We start from the raw sequence: 19,681 nt of genomic DNA on the forward strand, positions 1-19,681 counted from the left end.
TCTGCGACTTTGAGACGCAGTTGGTGGATAGCTGTGGAGTGTTCAGCCAGCGAGGAGTCAGATTCACCTAGTGCTGCTGTGGAACTACAGGTGCCAGCGCCATGTTGCCGCTTCACTGGGGGAGGCTTAGAGGGAGAGTGTGCTAAGGAGATTGCTGCTCTCTTACCTCTGTCAGCCGGTGAGATGGCGGGCAAGCGCTGCTGTTCCCCAGATTCCTCCATATCAGAGAGGGGGTCCTCTGTGGATGCTGGGGCCGCAGAGGCCGCGGGTGTCTCCTGAGGTGCGGTGCTTTCGTCCCGGTCCGCGCCATCTTGGGCCTGCACGCCGGCAGGCTTCATGTAAAAATCGGTGAGTTTCTTCGCTCCGAGGGCGGCGGTTCTGCCGCGGGTCATGCTCCCTGGGACTCCGTGAGACAGATCGTGGGATCGGATGGTGCTGGATGCTGTTTGCAGCTGCGTGGATGAGTGGAGCTCAACGCTTATGCGGCCATTCCGGTCAGCGGCCAAGCCACGCCCCCTGGAGATATACATTTTATCTACAGGTAAGCCTTATTAAAGGCTTACCTGTAGGTAAAAATTTAAAAAGTTGGTATACAACCAGTTTAAAGTGTTACTAAACCCAGGACTCTGCATTCACTATATCTGGTCTCCTACAGTATGCAGAACATGGAAATGCAATTAGTTAGTTAGTTAATGCAATTAATTAGTAAATATAAACTGCTAAATAGTCGTATGACTTCTATCAGTGTCCAGAGGAGCACTGGTTAAAGTTTGTAGGAGGAGTTTTCATCTTCCTCTGACTGTCCAATCAGGATGCAGGACCCCTGACCCTCTCTCTCTGGACAGTGCTACTTGTCCCTGTGCTGATCCCATGCACCCTTCAAAAAAAATCTCTCTAAAAATACATACCAAACTGAGCATGTGCAGCTTGTCCCAAGGCTCTGTTCTATCAGCAGATGGATTGGTGACAGCGGAAGAAGGGGAGGATCAGAGAAGTCAGGATAAAACAGCCTTTTTACACAATGCAGATGATTAACCCCTTAGGTTCCACAGTGAGGTTAGCAATAATACTTTACTGCATATACAGACTGATTTTACTGTTTGATTGCTGCCAGCATTGCTGCAAAGGCTGAAGGGGTGAGGGGTAAGTCTGTCAGTGCTCAGACCCTATGCCGCACACTGCATCAAATTGGTCTGCATGGCTGTCGTCCCAGAAGGAAGCCTCTTCTAAAAATTATGCACAAGAAAGCCTGAAACCAATTTGTTGAAGACAAGCAGACTAAGGACATGGATTACTGGAACCATGTCCTGTGGTCTGATGAGACCAAGATAAACTTATTTGGCTCAGATGGTGTCAAAGGTGTGTGGCGGCAACCAGGTGAGGAGTACAAAGACAAGTGCATCTTGCCTACAGTCAAGCATGGTGGTGGGAGTGTCATGGTCTGGGGCTGCATGAGTGCTGCCGGCACTGGGGAGCTACAGTTCATTGAGGGAACCATGAATGCCAACATGTACTGTGACATACTGAAGCAGAGCATGATCCCCTCCCCTCAGAGACTGGGCCGCAGGGCAGTATTCCAACATGATAAACCCAAACGCACCTCCAAGATGTCCACTGCCTTGCTAAAGAACCCAAGGGTAAAGGTGAAGGACTTTGCTTTTGGGTTTAATCTTGCTTTAATACATATTTTATAATTAAGTTACTTTTAAATAAAAAAAAACACCAAAAATTACATTATATTTTTTCTTAAAGTGATTGGAAAGGCAGAAGGTTTTTTTTATTTATTTTTTTTTTTATTTATTTTTATCTTAATGCATTCTATGCATTAAATTAAACAAAAAAAGCCTCCTGTGTGCAGCAGCCTCCCTCAGCCCCCCTAATACTTACCTGACCCCCTTCTCCATGCAGCGATGTTCACGAGTGAATCAGCTGCCTGGGAGTCTCCCTCCTGATTGGCTGAGACACAGCAGTGCCATTGGCTCCAGCTGCTGTCAATCAAACTCAGCCAATCAGCAAAGAGAGAGGTCTCTGGGCCGAACTGAGGCTCCGTGTATGAATGAATATGCAGAGCTGCATCTCAGCTCGGGTGCCCCCATAGCAAGGTGGTGGCACTCAACAGGAGGGAGGAGCCGAGGGCTCCATCCAAGAACCCGAGGAGGAGGATTGGGCTACTCTGTGCAAAACCAACAGAGCAGGTAAGTATAACATGGTTGTTATTTTATAGAACGAGACTTTACAATCACTTTAAGAATCTCAGTGATCTATTGTGGGGAAAAAAAATCTATTATTTGGAAATCATCAAATCTATTGGAAAAATCACAAAAGATCATCATAGAGAAGACATTGTCACCATGTCACTTATAGTCATTAAAAACATGTGAAGCTTCCAGTGGTCACAATTCATAACCAGGACCTAGAAATATCCGGATTTATCTGAAAGTAAGCAAAAGGCACCATGGCAGTGATGAAATGCCATACGATCGTAAGATAAGAGATTATTTTATCCTCTACTAGGTGCAAAGATCATTCCAGAGGTTAGAGGACCCAATAAAAGTCTGATGGTCACAGTCTGTCATTTAAAAATCATTTGTGAATATTTTGAATAGACAGGGCAATAATAATCCAAATCTACTTTTGCCATCATTATGTATCTCATTATGTTATTATCAATCAATGACACGGCAATTATTGCCGCCTCACATTGGCCCTGATTTTGTGTTACAAGTCATTGATTTTTAGACACAACTCACCTTTTGACGTGTGATTAGCCCAGTTCACTTAAGGTTCAATCCTTCCATGAAATAACCATTTGTTTTATGGCGAGTCCCCTCATTATTGCTTTCATGGCTTGGAGGAACTGATTGTAGATTAACAATATCAGGAAAATAATATCTAGGCCCCATCTATAAAATAACAACCTACCTAGGAGGGCTGGGAATAAAGAGTGTAAATCTTTCCAGTAGAATCATTTACATACTTCAAAATGCAATCATTTACCATACCTGGATTTAGTTTTCAATAAAAAAAAAAATGTTGTTTATTTTTTTTGTCCATCTCAGTACTGCAGTGCTTATCTTTTGCAGATGTTTTATAGCCATTTCCCGTCTACATGCATGCACTGTATGGCATTTCTGATTATGAAAAAATGTGTTTAAATGGCCCCTTGTAGTCACCATCAGAAAACACATATAGGAGGGTGACAATGTAGGAACACAAGGGTGTAGTTCAACCTCCCTTCAGAGGTGGCGCTATTATGGCAGTGGCCATGCAGAGAGGATGAAGGTGAAGAGTAACTCTTGTTCCTCTGAGGCCCCTGTAGGTGTCATCAGGGGAGCAGCCATCTTTTTTAGTGACAACTATCAGTGCCCATTAGGGATGAGCTCGCTGTTCGACTCGAACGCACTATTTTATATTCTAGGGTAGGGGTTTTCAAACTACGGCCCTCCAGTTGTTCAGGAACTACAATTCCCATCATGCCTCGTCATGTCTGTGAATGTCAGAGTTTTACAATGCCTGATGGGATGTGTAGTTCTGCAATAGCTAGAGGGCCGTAGTTGGAAGATTCCTGCTCTAGGGTGTCTGCTTTCAGAACAAAATAGATAATGTTTCTGGGTTTTGTGTAATCTTCAGGCCTAAAATGATTTTTTAAACATATGTGCAAACAACGCAAAAACGGCTCTGGCAGCGAAAGGGTTAATGTTCCCGGTAATATAATGGTGAAGAGGGGGTGCTCTACATTGATTTGGCTATGGGGTGCTGTTATATATGGTTGTGCCCAAAGGACCAGTTCACACTTGAATTGCAGAGAAAAGTGGTCTGCGTTCCTGCAAGATTCCTCTGCGAATCAGTGAGGTGTGATTTTCAGTCTAATCATTTGAATGGGCTGAAATTTCTCTGGATCGCACCAAAATGTAATACAATACAAAATGGACTACTTTTAAAAAATGTGCTGCAACCGGATCACATAGCCCATGTGATCCAGTGCAGGCAAACGCACTGCATTTGTGATCTGCTTTTGAGCTGTTGTTAGGAACACATTGACACCCACAGCAGTGTGTTTTGAATGAGTTTTACAATTACAGTACAATACAAAAGGTACAGGAGGGCCCTAAAGGAAGGGGGTAGTGATACAAAAGGTAATAGCTGCAGAGAATGATTGCACGTTTAAAATCATTTTTGAGGACACTTGTCGATCAGGCTCTTTCTGGCACTTTTAATTTAAATCAGTATTTTTTGCTAGAAAACTACTTAAAACCTCCAAATATTTTATATATATATATATATATATATATATATATATATATATATATATATATTTATTATTATAACAGTTTACGCAGCGCTTTACAATGTATAGGGGGTACAACACAATTAGAGTACAATACAAAAGTAAAAAAAAATAATAATAATAATAAAAAAGATTGCAACGATTGCTATTTTATTCCCTAGGGTCTCTGCTAAAAAAAAATAAAAAAATAAATAAATAAAAAAAATATATATATATATTTATTTATTTATATTTATTTATTTATTTTTAGCAGAGACCCCAGGGAATAAAATAGCAATCGTTTTTATTATTATTATTTATTTTTACACTGTCCCTTTAATTTTTAATTAATTTATTTTTTTATCACTTTTATTCCTATTACAAGGAATGTAAACATCCCTTGTAATAGAAATAAGGATGGCAGGTCCTCTTTATGGAGAGATCTGGGGTCAAAAAGATGCCAAATCTCTTCTTTAGAAAGAAAATATAGAGCTGCTGGGACTTTAAAGGTGTTGACGCCTCTCAGCATAATTATCAGACCATGTTCATTAAGTTAAAAAAGAAATCTTTATTGTACAAGGCAATTAAAATGGTATGTAATAATACATTTGTACCCCTTGTCCCAGATAATAAGAGGGATATCGTTGTTATGGCAGCAGCTAGCTACCGTAACCCCGGTATCCACTTCTTCAGCGGGCGGTCCAACATCACTTTTATCAGAGGTGGGAGAGGGCCCCCCTCCCGCCGCTCTCCGGTGCCCTCCGCCTCTTACCAGAGTCGTCAGCAGCGGCAGAGGCTAACGTGTCCTTCTTCCTGTTAGGTATGGAGATGAGTGGGGGGAAGATGGACCACCCATCTACATACCATTGCATAGCTAATAAAGCAACATTTTTTTGGGGGGCGTGGCTTGGCGCGCAGCGGAGATGGCAGCCTAAACGAGGAGCTCCGTCAAGCCCGAGGCCCTTAGCACCTCTCTGCCGAAAGCCTAGCGAGGATGAACAGACAGTTCCGCGGGTCTCAGCACACCCGATCCCGCAGATCCACGTTGGTGTCTGCGGGAGGATCTATATCAGAGATTTTCCAGAAACAAACAGCAGCTCAGAGAGCCCAGGAGGGTGGCAAGATGGCGCCGTCGCACGAGGACGGGGATCTCAGTGAAGACTCTCAGTCGGCCTCAGAGGATCGCGGTAGGAGACCTGCTCGTCCCGATCACCCCCTCACATACGCGGACATGTCCGGCTTCGCTGCCGACATCAAGTCCTCCTTTTCCGCGGCCATAACAGATTTAAAAACCAATCTGTTGGTTCTCACAGAAAAGATGGCCGCGGCGGATACTGCAGGGAAGCTCCGAGACAGGGAAATACTCAGGCTGGACACAGTTGCCTCATCGCATGCACAACACTTTATTGAACTAAACAGGCACATGGAGGACCTCGATAATAGGGGGAGACGGAACAATATTAGGGTCCGCGGGGTGCCAGAAACAGTGACTGCCGACCAGATCATGCCTGCCCTCCAGAGGGTCTTTAACAGTGTGCTGGAACGACCGGAGGACTCAGCCATTGAATTCGTTCGGGCTCATAGAGCCCTCCGAGCTAGAGGACCTGATACCCTACCACCCCGCGACATTATATGCTGCCTGCAGAACTTTTCGTTAAAGGAAGAGATTATGTTTAAGGCTCGCAGGAATGACCACATTGTGTTTAACGGTGAGAACATTAAACTGTTCCAGGATCTTTCGCAGATCACCTTGAAAAACCGCAGAGCCTTGCGGCCTTTACTGGAAGCACTCAGAGCGAAGGAACTTCGTTACACCTGGCGTTTCCCTTTTGCTCTCTCAGTTTCTCACAATGGCAAGCAACACCTGCTCCGCAATCCGACAGACCTCCCAGAGTTCTGCGATGCCCTACATCTTGACCCCGTGGACCTCCCGGACTGGTATCAGGAGTTTTCCCTACCGCCCAGGGAGAGGAGCCCACCCCACTCCCCTCTACCGACACCTGACAAGCGCCTCGCCAAGAAGCAGCGTTCAGCGTGGCAAGATGGTCCGGGTACAGGGACACCGCGCAGCAGGGCGCACTCCTCTAGACCACCACCAGATGATTAATTGTTGGCACCACGGTCCCCTGTGACCGTGCCCCCCCCCCTGTTGTGGTCCGCTCTCACCATATTTTTCCTGGGCACATTTTTACATTTTACTACTTTTTATTTTTGTTGTTTTCAGAGATTCCCCTAAAATCCTTTGACCCTGACCACGGATTTCGCCGGAGCCTGGAACCACTAGGACTCTGCGATTCCTCTGCTTTTGGGACCTTGCCCGGGGACATTCCTCCCTCTTGCCCTAGGTTGGTATTCTAGGCCCCCCGAGTCGTATTTTACTAACCACCCACTCCCACTGCTATGGACGGAGAATTGGGAGTCGCATGTGAACTAAGGGAGTTTTGGCTAAGTACGTAGTGGGATCTGCTCTTGACCACTGGGGGACTTAAGTTGGTTGACACATTATTACAGTCTGGCCATGGACGTTTATTTATCATTTGCACGTTGGTGAGACTGTTGGGACTTGGGGGGTGGGGGGGGGTGCGCTCCTGAAGCACATGCCTGGGGATGCTATAGGGGTGGGGCTGTGTGGGGGGGGGAACGGGCTAGTTTATCCTCCTGGTCCGGCCGCACTTTCCGGCATCAGATTTTCGTTTTTATTGGGTCATGGCAATGTGCTGAGCTCTTTTCATGCTTGTTTGTCTGTTCTACTCGTTCAGTTTATATATATATATTTTTATTTTATTTTTCTACGGCAGAGATGTTTATAAGATTGATATATCAGATATAAGGGGCCTGGGCTTGGCTTCCTTCTACGAGTTATTAGTGTATCACATCACTATTGTTTAATTGCATTTGATAACGGTTGCCATTGAGGCTGCGTGTCTCCCTTGTTTCCACACGTGGCCCGGTGACTGGGCGGGGATTCTCCTCCCCTCCCGAGCACCGGATCTTTGACCTACTTGGCCGAACTATAGGCCAACGGGGGTCGTTACCTCTAACCCTTCATTTTTACTTGGACCTCGCTATTCCTTTGACTTTTCTATTTCTGTCCTTATTTCCTTCTCTGTTGCTCTTTCTTGCCTCTCTTGGCTGCTATAAACAGATACAGGCGGAGTGTTTTACCATAATAATCTTTGAGTCTTGCAGGTGGTGATTGTGGGCAAGGCCTACCATCTCTCTCTATCCCTACAGATGGCTTACTCAGCTCTTGGCACGTCGCCGACGCTAGTGTCGCACAACGTGAAAGGCTTGAATATACCGGAAAGACGTTCTACACTGCTCCGGGAATTGAAAAAAGGTAAACCGCAAATTGTCTTTCTGCAGGAGACACATTTCAAAACAGGTCAGGTCCCTAGGCTCACCGACTCCTACTTCACGGACGCACACCACGCTACTAACGATATCTCTAAATCTAGGGGGGTCTCCATTTTACTAAGTAGAGGTGCCTCCTTTGAACTCACGGACAAAAAGGTGGACCCAGGGGGGAGGTTTATTTTCCTCAAGGGTACCCTCAGCGGCGTCCCCACGACGCTTGCCAATGTATATTTCCCCAACACCTCACACCTGTCGTTCTGCAGAATGCTGGTGCGCCAATTGGAGGGGTTTGGGGCAGGTTGCTTGCTTCTAGGAGGTGATTTTAATATCCCGCTGGACCCTCTCTTAGATACGTCTTCGGGGAAGACGGCAGTCTCCTTCCATACTTTGAAGGCCATTAAACTTCTTCTCCACTCCCTGGACTTGGTGGACACCTGGCGTTACTTACACCCATCAGACAAAGACTTTTCCTTTTACTCGATTCCTCACGACCGCCATTCTAGGATTGACTATTTATTCATTACCCAAAGAGATTTACATAAGGTCCATCACTCCCACATAGGGATTCAATCTATTTCCGATCACGCCCCAATTTCTGTTAGTCTCACTCAATCTGATACTTCCAGAAAGACTCCGATGTGGAGGCTGAATTCCTCCCTATTGACTGACCCATCTTTGTTCCCCAAGATTGAAACGACCCTGAAGGAATTCTTTGAGCACAATGTGACTCCAGGTATGGATCCCTTTTCGATATGGGAGGCTCACAAATGTACGGTCAGGGGGTTACTAATGTCATTGGGGGCTCAAAGGAAAAGAGAAAGGGAGAAAGACATAGGCAGACTTACTCACACGATCCGACATCTAGAAACTCTTCACAAACAGTCTCTGTCGGAGAGATCAGCGAAGGAGCTTCTTGAGGCAAGGTTGGCTCTCCGGCAGATATTGGACTCGCACACTAGGAGACTTTTATTTTTGCGGAAGAAGATGTATTACGGACAAGGGGATAAAGCGGGCCATCTACTTGCCAGAGCGCTGAGGGATCTCAACACCAAGACCAACATCACGGGGATTCGGAATCAAGAGGGACGTTTAGACAGAACGACTGACGCTATAGCCCAACATTTCCAAGAGTTCTATACGAAACTCTATAATCTCCCGCCACAACATAGGCCCCCTGACATGAGTAATGGGAGACTTCAAAACATTCGGGACTACCTGGAGGGGTCGGGTTTACCCTCACTTACCAAAGAGGACGCAGAGATACTAGATGCCCCTATTGATCAGGAGGAGATCAGATTTGCCATTAAAGGACTTAAAAAGGGTAAAAGCCCTGGACCGGATGGCTACACAGCAATCTATTATAAGACATTTATAGACACCCTAACCCCACATTTACACACGGCACTAAACTCCTTGGCGAAGGGTGGGAGGGTCCCCCCTGAGTTTTTATCTGCACACATTGCAGTCATTCCAAAACCGGACAAGGACCCTACACACTGCGCAAGTTATAGACCGATTTCATTGTTGAATTTAGATGTTAAGATATTGGCGAAAATAATTGCTACGAGACTGTCCCCCTTTCTCTGTAGGCTGATTGGCCCGAGCCAAGTAGGCTTTATGCCAGGTAGAGAAGCTAGGGATAATGTCACCAAGGCCTTGGATTTGATACACGCGGCCCATGTGCGAAACATCGAGGGCCTTCTCCTGTCCACCGACGCGGAGAAGGCCTTCGATAGAGTAGCTTGGGACTACATGTTTGAGTCTTGTAGACACATAGGGCTGGGACCTGGTTTGATGAACTGGATAGCCGCTTTGTATCAGAACCCCTCGGCTAAGCTTAAAATCAATGGGGCCTTATCAGACAGGGTAGACATAAGAAATGGCACGAGACAGGGCTGCCCCCTGTCCCCTCTATTGTTTATTATATCCCTGGAACCCTTTATTAGGAGAGTCATAGCTAACAGTTCGGTACGGGGCTTTAGAGTGGAAGGAAGGGAGTTCAAAGTGGGGGCTTATGCTGATGACCTCCTGTTTTTTATTACGGATCCACACCTGTCTATACCGTCACTTGTGAAGGAATTCTCGGTCTATGGGTACATATCTAATCTCAAGATTAATTACTCTAAGTCGGAGGCGATGAATGTTACCCTGTCAGCCCCAATATTGCACAGTGCGATGGAGAATAGTTCTTTTAAGTGGGTGTCACATGCCATTAAATATTTAGGAGTGTGGCTAACACCCAAGATAGACGCAGTTTATGCCCGTAACTTCATACCTCTACTTAAGATCATTGACAGGGATTTGCAACACTGGCACACTAAACCTATTTCCTGGTTTGGAAGAGCGGCCACATGCAAAATGAACGTTCTGCCTAGGGTTTTATACCTAATCCGAGCCCTACCCATTAGGATTCCGCAGAGTTTCTTTAGATCTCTCCAGGCTATATTACTGAGATTTCTATGGGCCCATAAAACGCCCCGTATCAAATTCTCTCTACTGATGCAGTCCAAGAGTCTGGGTGGGCTGGGAATACCTAATTTTCGGAACTACTACCGGGCTTCCCATATTGCAAGAATAGTAGACTGGCATTGTCACTCTGCTGCAAAGGATTGGGTGATGTTAGAGAGGGAATCAGTCCCGGTACCTCTGTCATTCTCCCCATGGACCCCAAGGGCCATGTACCCCCTGGCAATGTCGAAACACCCTTTAATAGGGACCACCCTTGAAGTTTTCCATCAGTTGGCTAAACAACACGTGCTCTCCTCCCCTGGAGGCCCGCTTACTCCGCTACAACATAACCCTGACTTCGCTCCAGGACTGGGGAATCAAACACTAAGGCCCACTGACAGACGACTTCCACTCTTAGCTATGCACTGCTTTGATAGGGGGGTGATGAAGGACTTTGTAAGGTTGAAATCGGATAATGACATCCCTCTATTGCCTCTATGGACGTATTTTCAGATACGGTCCTTTGTTAACAAGTCACCTCGTAGGGAACACTTTACTAGAGAACTCACGGAGTTGGAGTCGGTGTGCCTTAAAGGGGAACAGGTATTACACACTACCTCTACCGCATACGATTGGTTGCAGCATCTGGCGACGGGACCGAGAGATCGGTGTAGAGAGAGATGGTCGGCAGATTTGGGAATTGATTTCTCGGATGCTCAATGGGAGAAGGCCTGTATATTAGCTCACAAATGCTCTATCAGTACAAGAATGCAGGAAACCGCATACAAAATACTTACCCGCTGGTATGTCACACCTGACAAGACTCATAAATGGTACCCCCAATCCAGCGATCTATGTTGGCGTTGTCTCCAGGAGAGGGGTACCATGCTTCATGTATGGTGGAGTTGTGATAGAATTAGTACATTCTGGGATGATGTTAGGAGGCTGGTGTACCGAATCACGGAGACCGTAATTACTTTAGATGCTGCATGTTGTCTTCTCAACATTTCTGATTTCTCTTTGAAAAAACACGCAAATTCTCTGTCAAGGCACCTATTAAATGCGGCTAGGTCGCTTATACCTCTATATTGGAAGACCACGCACACCCCTTCTCTGAGGGAGTGGTTGTTGAAGGTTTCCCATATATGTGAACTGGAAGATACTAAGGCACAATCAGAGGAAGCTGTAGCACGACATCACAAAACCTGGTCTCCTTGGTTCGAATACCGGTATTCTCAAGAATATAAGTCACTGGTCGGGTGATTTGCATACTGGAGGAATGTAAATGATTAGTCGAAAATGAGTGGTCGATGGAGTCGACCTACAGGCCACCTTTCATGGGTTAATGGTTGAAGCTCCTATGCATTGAGCATTATCACACCACGTATCTGGTTCTCTTCTTTCCCCTCTCTCTTTCTAACATTTATTTCTTCCTTCTTTACTCTCTGCATTTCCACTCTCCTACGAAGTACAGCTGTTGCTCGCAGCTTGGTATTGTCATTATACCAGAGCCGTTTGGCGTTGTTTTCTGTTACCAATCTGCACATAGATAAAGATCAGATCCAAAAGATGAGGGTAGTTTCACACGTCATTGTTGTTATTTTATACGACTGTTGGATCTCTTATGCATATGTTTGAACTTTTCTTTTTGTGCATCTTATGTTCTATACGCCTGTACTTTCTCATGTATCGCTTACATTTTTGAATAAAACCTTTTTAAATGTAAAAAAAAAAAAAAAAAAAGCAACATTTTTTTTTTTTTTATCAAATGATATTTAATTATTTTTAATTGTTTTTATTGCATTTTAGTTTAAATCTGAGATCTGAGGTCTTTTTGACCCCAGATCTCATATTTAAGAGGTCCTGCCGTGCTTTTTTTCTATTACAAGGGATGTTTAATTCCTTGTAATAGGAATAAAAGTGACACCATTTTTTTTTTTTTTTTAAAGAACAGTGTAAAAATAAAAAAATAAAAATGTAAAATAAATGCAGCACTGACCCCGAAGGAGTGGCTGATTTTATGGGCTTACCGTTACCTTCTTCACCTCGATTTGCATCTAGGGGCTTCCCGTGGTAGATGGCACAAGAACTATAGAGATTGACGACAGATCCGCTTAAAGGGATTTTTATTTGCAAAAAAATGTAGTTAACGAATAGTCTCTCAGTATAGGATCAGAGGGTTTAGGTGAAAAGTCTAGGTACTCTAATGCCGCGTACACACGACCGGATTTAGGTCCGACAGACTTTGGACGGAGTTCTGACGGAGTTCTGACAGAGTTCTGACGGACTTTCTGAATGAATGGACTTGGCCACACACAATCACACCAAAGTCCGAGGGATTCGAACGTGATGACGTACGACTGGACTAGAATAAGGAAGTTCATAGCCAGTAGCCAATAGCTGCCCTCGCGTCGGTTTTTGTCCGTCGGACTAGCATACACACGAGCGGATTTCTCGGTAGGAACTGGGTCCGGCGGAGTTCTGTCGGAAAAATTTGAAACATGTTCCATTTCTAAAGTCTGTCAGACTTTTGAAAATCAAAAGTCTGCTGCAGCCCACACACGATCGAATGGTCTGCCGGAATCATTCCGTCTGACTTTTGATGTTGAAAAGTCTGGTCGTGTGTACGCGGCATTAGTGTCAAAGTCAGTAATAAAGAACTTTCTTACTTTGAGTAAAATCTAGAGAAAGGCCACTCACAGCTGGATCCTCACCCTAGTTGGATAGTCCTTCTCTCACCAGGCCTAGCAGCCAACAGGGTGCTTAAATCAGGAACAAGTCTCTGCCACAGACTTTGTTATAGAACATGTAGGAATAAGTCTCTGCCACAGACTTTGTCATAGAACACGTGTAAAGAAACTTGAAAAACTTGTAGAACGCTTGTGTGGTACCAGTATCTTACAGCCAGTCCAGCGATACCGCCCGAGATTGGATTCACTTATGTCCTTTTCCAGGCTTTACTGAGAAGCCAATTCTTGCATGGCAATCTCTCGAAGAGTCCTCCCCTGGGTAACTACGAAGTTGCTGGGCCTCTCCACAACCTGAGACGGCACCGGACCACCTCTGAATCCCTTCTTTAGTTTCCTCGCCTCGGGCTAGCCAGCCCCGAGACGTAAAGTCGGGTGGATCCGCACCCCAGGCCATAGGCATCCTGGGGGCTGGTCAGGAGGACCAGGACCATGCAGTCAGAACATACTTCTGGACCGGAACCCTGAAACACATGACGTCCGCATCTCAAGTACCCTCTCCCAGAAAGCACAGCAAGAGTGACACTCCCATTGGGCTGGTTCCGAGAGAAAGTAACCTTAAAGCACCCAACTAGACTGTGTTTCCATACCTGACAGAAGTGACAGCGCCCCCTGTGGCTAGGCAGAACATCCTGTAGTCTAGTCAGACTGATGCTGAGGTCAAAATTTGGAGTAATTAAACCCAAACCAAGCTTCAGTTTAGGTGTAACATTGAATTTCAAAAACACATAAAGCGTGCTCTTCAGGAGCCAAAACTACATAAATAAGAAAAATAAATACATCCCGCCAAGCTCACGTGCAGAAGCGAACGCATACTTGCATAGCACTTGCATATGAAAACGGTGTTCAAACCACACATGTGAGGTATTTCCACGATCGTTAGAGTGAGAGTAATAATTCTACCCCTTGACCTCCTCTGCAACTCAAAACATGCAACCTGTAGAATTTTTTAAACGTTGCATATGGAGATTTTGTAAGGGTAAAGGTTTGTTGCCGTTCCACGAACGGGCACAACTTTTAAGCGTGACATGTTGGGTATCAAAAAAATCGGGCTAACTTTACTGCCATCTTATTATTTAATTAAAAAAGTGAACTTTTCCCCCAAAAAAGTGCGCTTATAAGACCGATTGCGCAAATACAGTGTGACAAAAAGTATTGCAATAACCGCCATTTTATTCTCTATTGTGTTAAAAAATATATATATAATGTTTGGGGGTTCTAAGTAGTTTTCTAGCAAAAAAAAAAATGATTTTAACTTGTAAATAACCAGTTTGAAAAATAGGCCTGGTCTTAAAGTGGTTAAACATATTAACTCACAAAAGTAGATTGAGATTCAGTAGGATCCAAACAGGGGGTCTCGCCTCATGTGATTCAGCGCCAAGTGAACCAAAACACAAATTTCTTCTTTACCTTTAAAAACAAAAGATCCAAAAAATAAAAAAATAGATCTTTCACTTAAAAAATAAAATAAAAAATTCTTCCAGCCTGGACCGGAAGTGACATCATGATGTTGCTCTGGTCCTCCAAGACCATAGAGGCGATTGAAAAGTGTTATGCATGGGAGCAGCCGTCCGCATCGTCAAAATGTTTCTCAGGCGATCTGGTGGAAACGGTAAGCCCGAAAAACACCGATAAGCGCTCCCCCCCTTTTCAGCGGCTCATGAGCTGCTCGGACCGGTTTCATGAGAAAGCCGGCTGCCTGCAGAAGAAAAATGGTATCGGGGTTATGGCTGAGATTCAGCCATAACCCCGGTAAACCACTTGCAAACCACAGCGCATATTTTGGTATTGTGGTCGGTGAGTGGTTAAAATGCCTGAATACAGTATCCAAATATTTCAACCTGAGCATCCTTGTGGTGGCGAATGAGTTAATTGCTAGAGAGTACCTACTCAGAAGCCATCCAAGTGTCAGGCATCAGTGTATTTGAAAGCATCTAGTGCAGTTTTATGATATTATTAATCTTTGTTGCAGAAAGCCCAGCAGGTGAAAAAATGAAGACAATTTAGTAAATAATGGACGCCAAGATGACTTATTGTTTTCCTGCAATGAGGAATAAGTGCAGTTTATTTTCTGACCTTTTTCCAGTGCCTGCCAAGAAATCAGAGGTAATAAACTTAGTTGGCTCTTGCTCGGAGATGAAGAGCTGATTTATTTAAACAGCTTATTTTTATTTTATTTTATTTTATTTTTATTTATTTGTTTTACAACCTTGTTGATTGCTAATACAGCTAAGCACATGTTTACCATGTTGTACTATCCAATTTTTGATGTATTCAAATAAACAATCACCAACAAAGATGGCAAGCTCCTTTTTAATTGAATGACGAGATTAGTAAATTTGGCAAGTTATGGAAAAAAGTCAATATATTGGGGAATATTTATAAAAACTGAAATGTGAAATGACCAAGACCACCACTCTGACCTCTTGTGTCCTTCATTTGGTAAATTTAAAGTTCACCTTTAGGGGTTGATTTAAATGGAGAGTGCAAAATCTGGTGCAGCTTTGCATAGAAACCAATCAGTTTCCAGTTTTTTTTTTTTTTTTTGGCAAAGCCTCATGGACAAGCTGAAATTAGAAGCTGATTGGTTTCTATGTAGAGCTGCACCAGATTTTGCACTCTCCAGTTTTAGTAAATAAACCCCATGGTCTAGTAGTAAGTATGCACAATACCATGGGTGAGCTCCACAAGTTCTGCAAAAATTGACATTGTCAAAAACAATATATTTTTATATTAGTTCCCCAACACTTACTGGTTGGAAGTTGATTGGCCTTAAGTTGACTGGCCCGACCTCAACCTGATAGAACACCTTTGCAGGCTAGTCAAGTTCCTCCGCCCCAAACTCGCTCATCCATGTCTTTTTTGGACCTTGCTTTGTGCACTGGTTCAAATCATTTGGTGGAGGGGGGATTATTGTGTGGGGTTGTTTTTCAGGGGTTGGGCTTGGCCCCTTAGTTCCAGTGAAGGGAACTCTTAAGGCGTCAGCATACCAAGATGTTTTGGACAATTTTATACTCCCAACTTTGTGGGAACGGTTTGGGGACGGCCCCTTCCTGTTCCAACATGACTGCGCACCAGTGCACAAAGCAAGATCCATAAAGACATGAATGAGCAAGTCTGGAATGGTAGAACTTAACTGGCCTGCACAGAGTTCTGACCTCAACTCAATAGAACACCTTTGTGATGAATTAGCCCCCGTACACACAGTCGGAGATTCCGACAACCAAATCCGTCTGAGTTATTCCGACGGATTAATTCCGGAAGAGTTCCGGAAGTGATGTTGCATACACACAGTTGGACTAAGTTGTTGGAAAATCCGATTGTACATAACGTGATGACGTTATTTCGTTACGACGGGACTATGTTCAGACTAGTAGCCAATAGCTTTGGTCTAGGAATTTGATCTGAGCATGCGTGGCACTTTGTCCGTTGGAGTAGGCTACCCATGATCGGAGTATGTCCGATTCGAGCATTTTGTCGGAAAATTTTACCAGCAAGTTGGAAAAGTTGGTCCGTCGGATATTCAGACGGAAACAGTCCGATGCAGACCACACACAGTCAGAATATCCGACAAAACGGTCCGATAGGACACATTCCGTCAGAATCTCTGACCGTGTGTACAAGGGCTTAGAGTGGAGACTGTGAGCCAGGCCTTCTTGTCAAATGTGCTTCTGGAAGAATGGTCAAATATTCCCATAGACACACTCCTAAACCTTGTGGACGACCTTCCTAGAAGAGTTGAAGCTGTTATATGTGCAAAGGGTGGGCCAACTCAATATTAAACCCTACGGACTAAGACTGGGATGCCATTAAAATGTATGTGCATGTAAAGGCATGTGTCCCAATACTTTTGGTAATATAGTGTATGTGCAATCTGGCTGATCATATGCAGGCTCTATTGAAAAATTGGCAAATGTCCTGCAATGGCAAACAAAAGAACAAGCCATAGAAATAAATTTAAAAATCCTGAGCGCAACTATTTGTAAATCTCTCCTTTGTAAAGTAACTTCTCACGTTGTGCATTTTTTTTTATATTATGTATTCAGTCTTAAGTAGCATATGCATGCAATTATGAGAGAATTATTTATTTTTGATTTAAAATAGTTCTTTTCTTCTGTCTTCCACTCAAGTGTGTTGAGAGATTTGAAGGTGTACCTGTTGAGCTTTGTAGCTTACAAGACGTGGGAGCAAAGGGAGTTCATGCTTTATAATTAGCGGGTCTGGGGGGCAGCTGTGGTGTATGAAACTCACCAGCCAACATCTTTGTGTACGCTCACAAGACGTTTTTATGTTTCTGATTAGCTTTTTTTTTTTTTTGACTGCACATGTGTTTGAAATTTAACTAAAAAAAAAATAGTATATATTAACAGTGCCATTATGGCTCCTTAGAACTTGCTCACACTTACTCACTTCAAATAAAAATAATAAAAAAGAAAAAAAACTTTAGCAATACAAGGTAAAAACACTTTGGAGTTGATTTGCTGAAGGCAAACAGGCTGTTAACTTAGCAAAGTAATTTTTCACTTTTTTCATTTTTCCCTTAGCTTAGTCAATAAAGCCCCATACACACTATCAGATTGTCTGCTGAGTTTTTCCTTCAGATTTACCAAAACCATATAATATGAGGTCAAACCTTAGGAGTTTCAATGTGTATGCAATCAGGCAGGCCCTTCTACTACATGGTTTTGGTAAATCTGAAGGAAAAACTCAGCAGACAATCTGATAGTGTGTACGGGGCTTAAGACTGAATTCACACTGTAAGCTTCAGCTGCCAGAGCGCTTTACCCCTTACTGCAGTAGGGGGCAGTGTGGTGCGTGATTCAGGGCATCACGTGGCTCTCCTTTTTTTTTTGTACAAATTTTATTTAACTACTAAAGCCCAGGAAGGTTTTACCCCCTTAATGTTATATTAAAATATATATATAGTTACATAGTTACATAGTAGGTGAGGTTGAAAAAAGACACAAGTCCATCAAGTCCAACATATGTGTGTGATTATATGTCAGTACTCCATTGTATATCCTTGTAAGTTGTGGTCATTCAGGTGCTTATTTAATAGTTTCTTGAAAATATCAATGCTACCCGCTGAGACCACCACCTGTGGAAGGGAATTCCACATCCTTCCCGCTCTTACAGTAAAGAACCCTCTATGTAGTTTAAGGTTAAACCTCTTTTCTTCTAATTTTAATGAGTGGCCACAAGTCTTGTTAAACTAACTTTTGCGAAAAAGTTTTATCCCTATTGTGGGGTCACCAGTACGGTATTTGTAAATTGAAATCATGTTCTCTCTCAAGCGTCTCTTCTCCAGAGAGAATACGTTCAGCGCTCACAACCTTTCCTCATAACTAATATCCTCCAGACCCTTTATTAGCTTTGTTGCCCTTCTTTGTACTCGCTCCATCTCCAGTACATCCTTCCTGAGGACTGGTGCCCAGAACTGGACAGCATACTCCAGATGCGGTCGGACCAGAGTCTTGTAGAGCGGGAGAATTATCATTTTATCTTTGGAGGTGATGCCCTTTTTAATGCCAATATTCTATCTGATTTGTTAGCAGCAGCTTGGCATTGCATGCCATTGCTGAGCCTATCATCTACTAGGACCCCCAGGTCCTTTTCCATCCTGGATTCCCCCAGAGGTTCTCCTCCGAGTCTATAGATTGCATTCATATTTTTGCCACCCAAATGTATTCTTTTAAATTTTTCTACATTGAACCTCATTTTCCATGTAGTTGCCCGCCCCATTAATTTGTTCAGATCATATATATATATATATATATATATATATATATATATATATATATATATATATATATATATACACATGTGTAGCGGATGACATTTTGGACAAAGTGTCATATGCATGTAAATTTGGTTTTTGCCTCAGAACAGTAGGGGTTCTGAGGGTTGATTACATAGGTTGACCTTGACATCAGTCTGGCCAGGCTGTGTTGGAAGTTCTGCCTGGTCATGTGAGCAGTGAAGTGCACATGACAGGCCAGAACCAGGCCTGGTTGGACGTTTTGAGTATCAACCTTCTCGGAACCAATCAGTGGGAGTGCCGGGCCCTGCTGGGGAGTCTGGGAAGGAGTACTTAAGATGCGGGGGTCACGTGCTTGAGAGAGAGGAGTTTGTGAGGCCCGTGTGGTCTGTTCTGGTTTCAGGACCGGGGTAGACCCATGAGGGATCCCGGTCACGGGGTGTTCGACATCCCGCAACAAGTTCCTGTTAGATGCCCCTAACAGACCCGTCTGGTCTGGGGTAGGGATCCGTCTGTTCCAGAGTCTCGAACCGGCTGGTTTGAGGCGCAGTAACTGGGGGGGGGGGATTCAAGGTGTCCGGGTGTGCTCTCGGCTTGGAGGGGCACCACAGCTCGTGGAAGTGACCGGGGGAGGACTCTTCAGAGGAGGGCCGACAAGTGGCATCCTGAGAAGTGCCTGGTTACTGAGTTGGGAAGGACATTGACAAATTCACGTTTTCCAGTACCATTGAGGAGACAGAGAACGTTCCAGGTACTGAGGAAAAAGGTTCCTGTTCATCCTTAGTTACAACTTGTACACGTTCATAGGATTGTTTCACGTTTTGAGTCAACATTCTGACTGCCATGATCTCTGGCTAGAGATCTGCTCAGCCTTGAAGTACCCAGCTGCGAGTGTCTACTCTCTGGGTGGAATTAGAGACTTTGTTAGATCTGCAGTTCAAGGTGCCTGAGTTCTTCCCCCGTGCCCTCTGTTCCCATGAGAGATTGTGTTATTGGATGTTACCACTGCAAAATAAAAGGACTTTATTTGTGTTAGCGTTCAAGTTGTTGGATATCAACCCTGGGAACCCCTAGACATGGAAGGACACGCCAAGCGGAGGTAAC

Source organism: Lithobates pipiens, unplaced genomic scaffold (assembly GCF_037356315.1).
Source record: "Lithobates pipiens isolate NorthernLeopardFrog02 unplaced genomic scaffold, aLitPip1_a1.2 Scaffold_8, whole genome shotgun sequence".
Classification (NCBI taxonomy): Eukaryota; Metazoa; Chordata; class Amphibia; order Anura; family Ranidae; genus Lithobates; species Lithobates pipiens.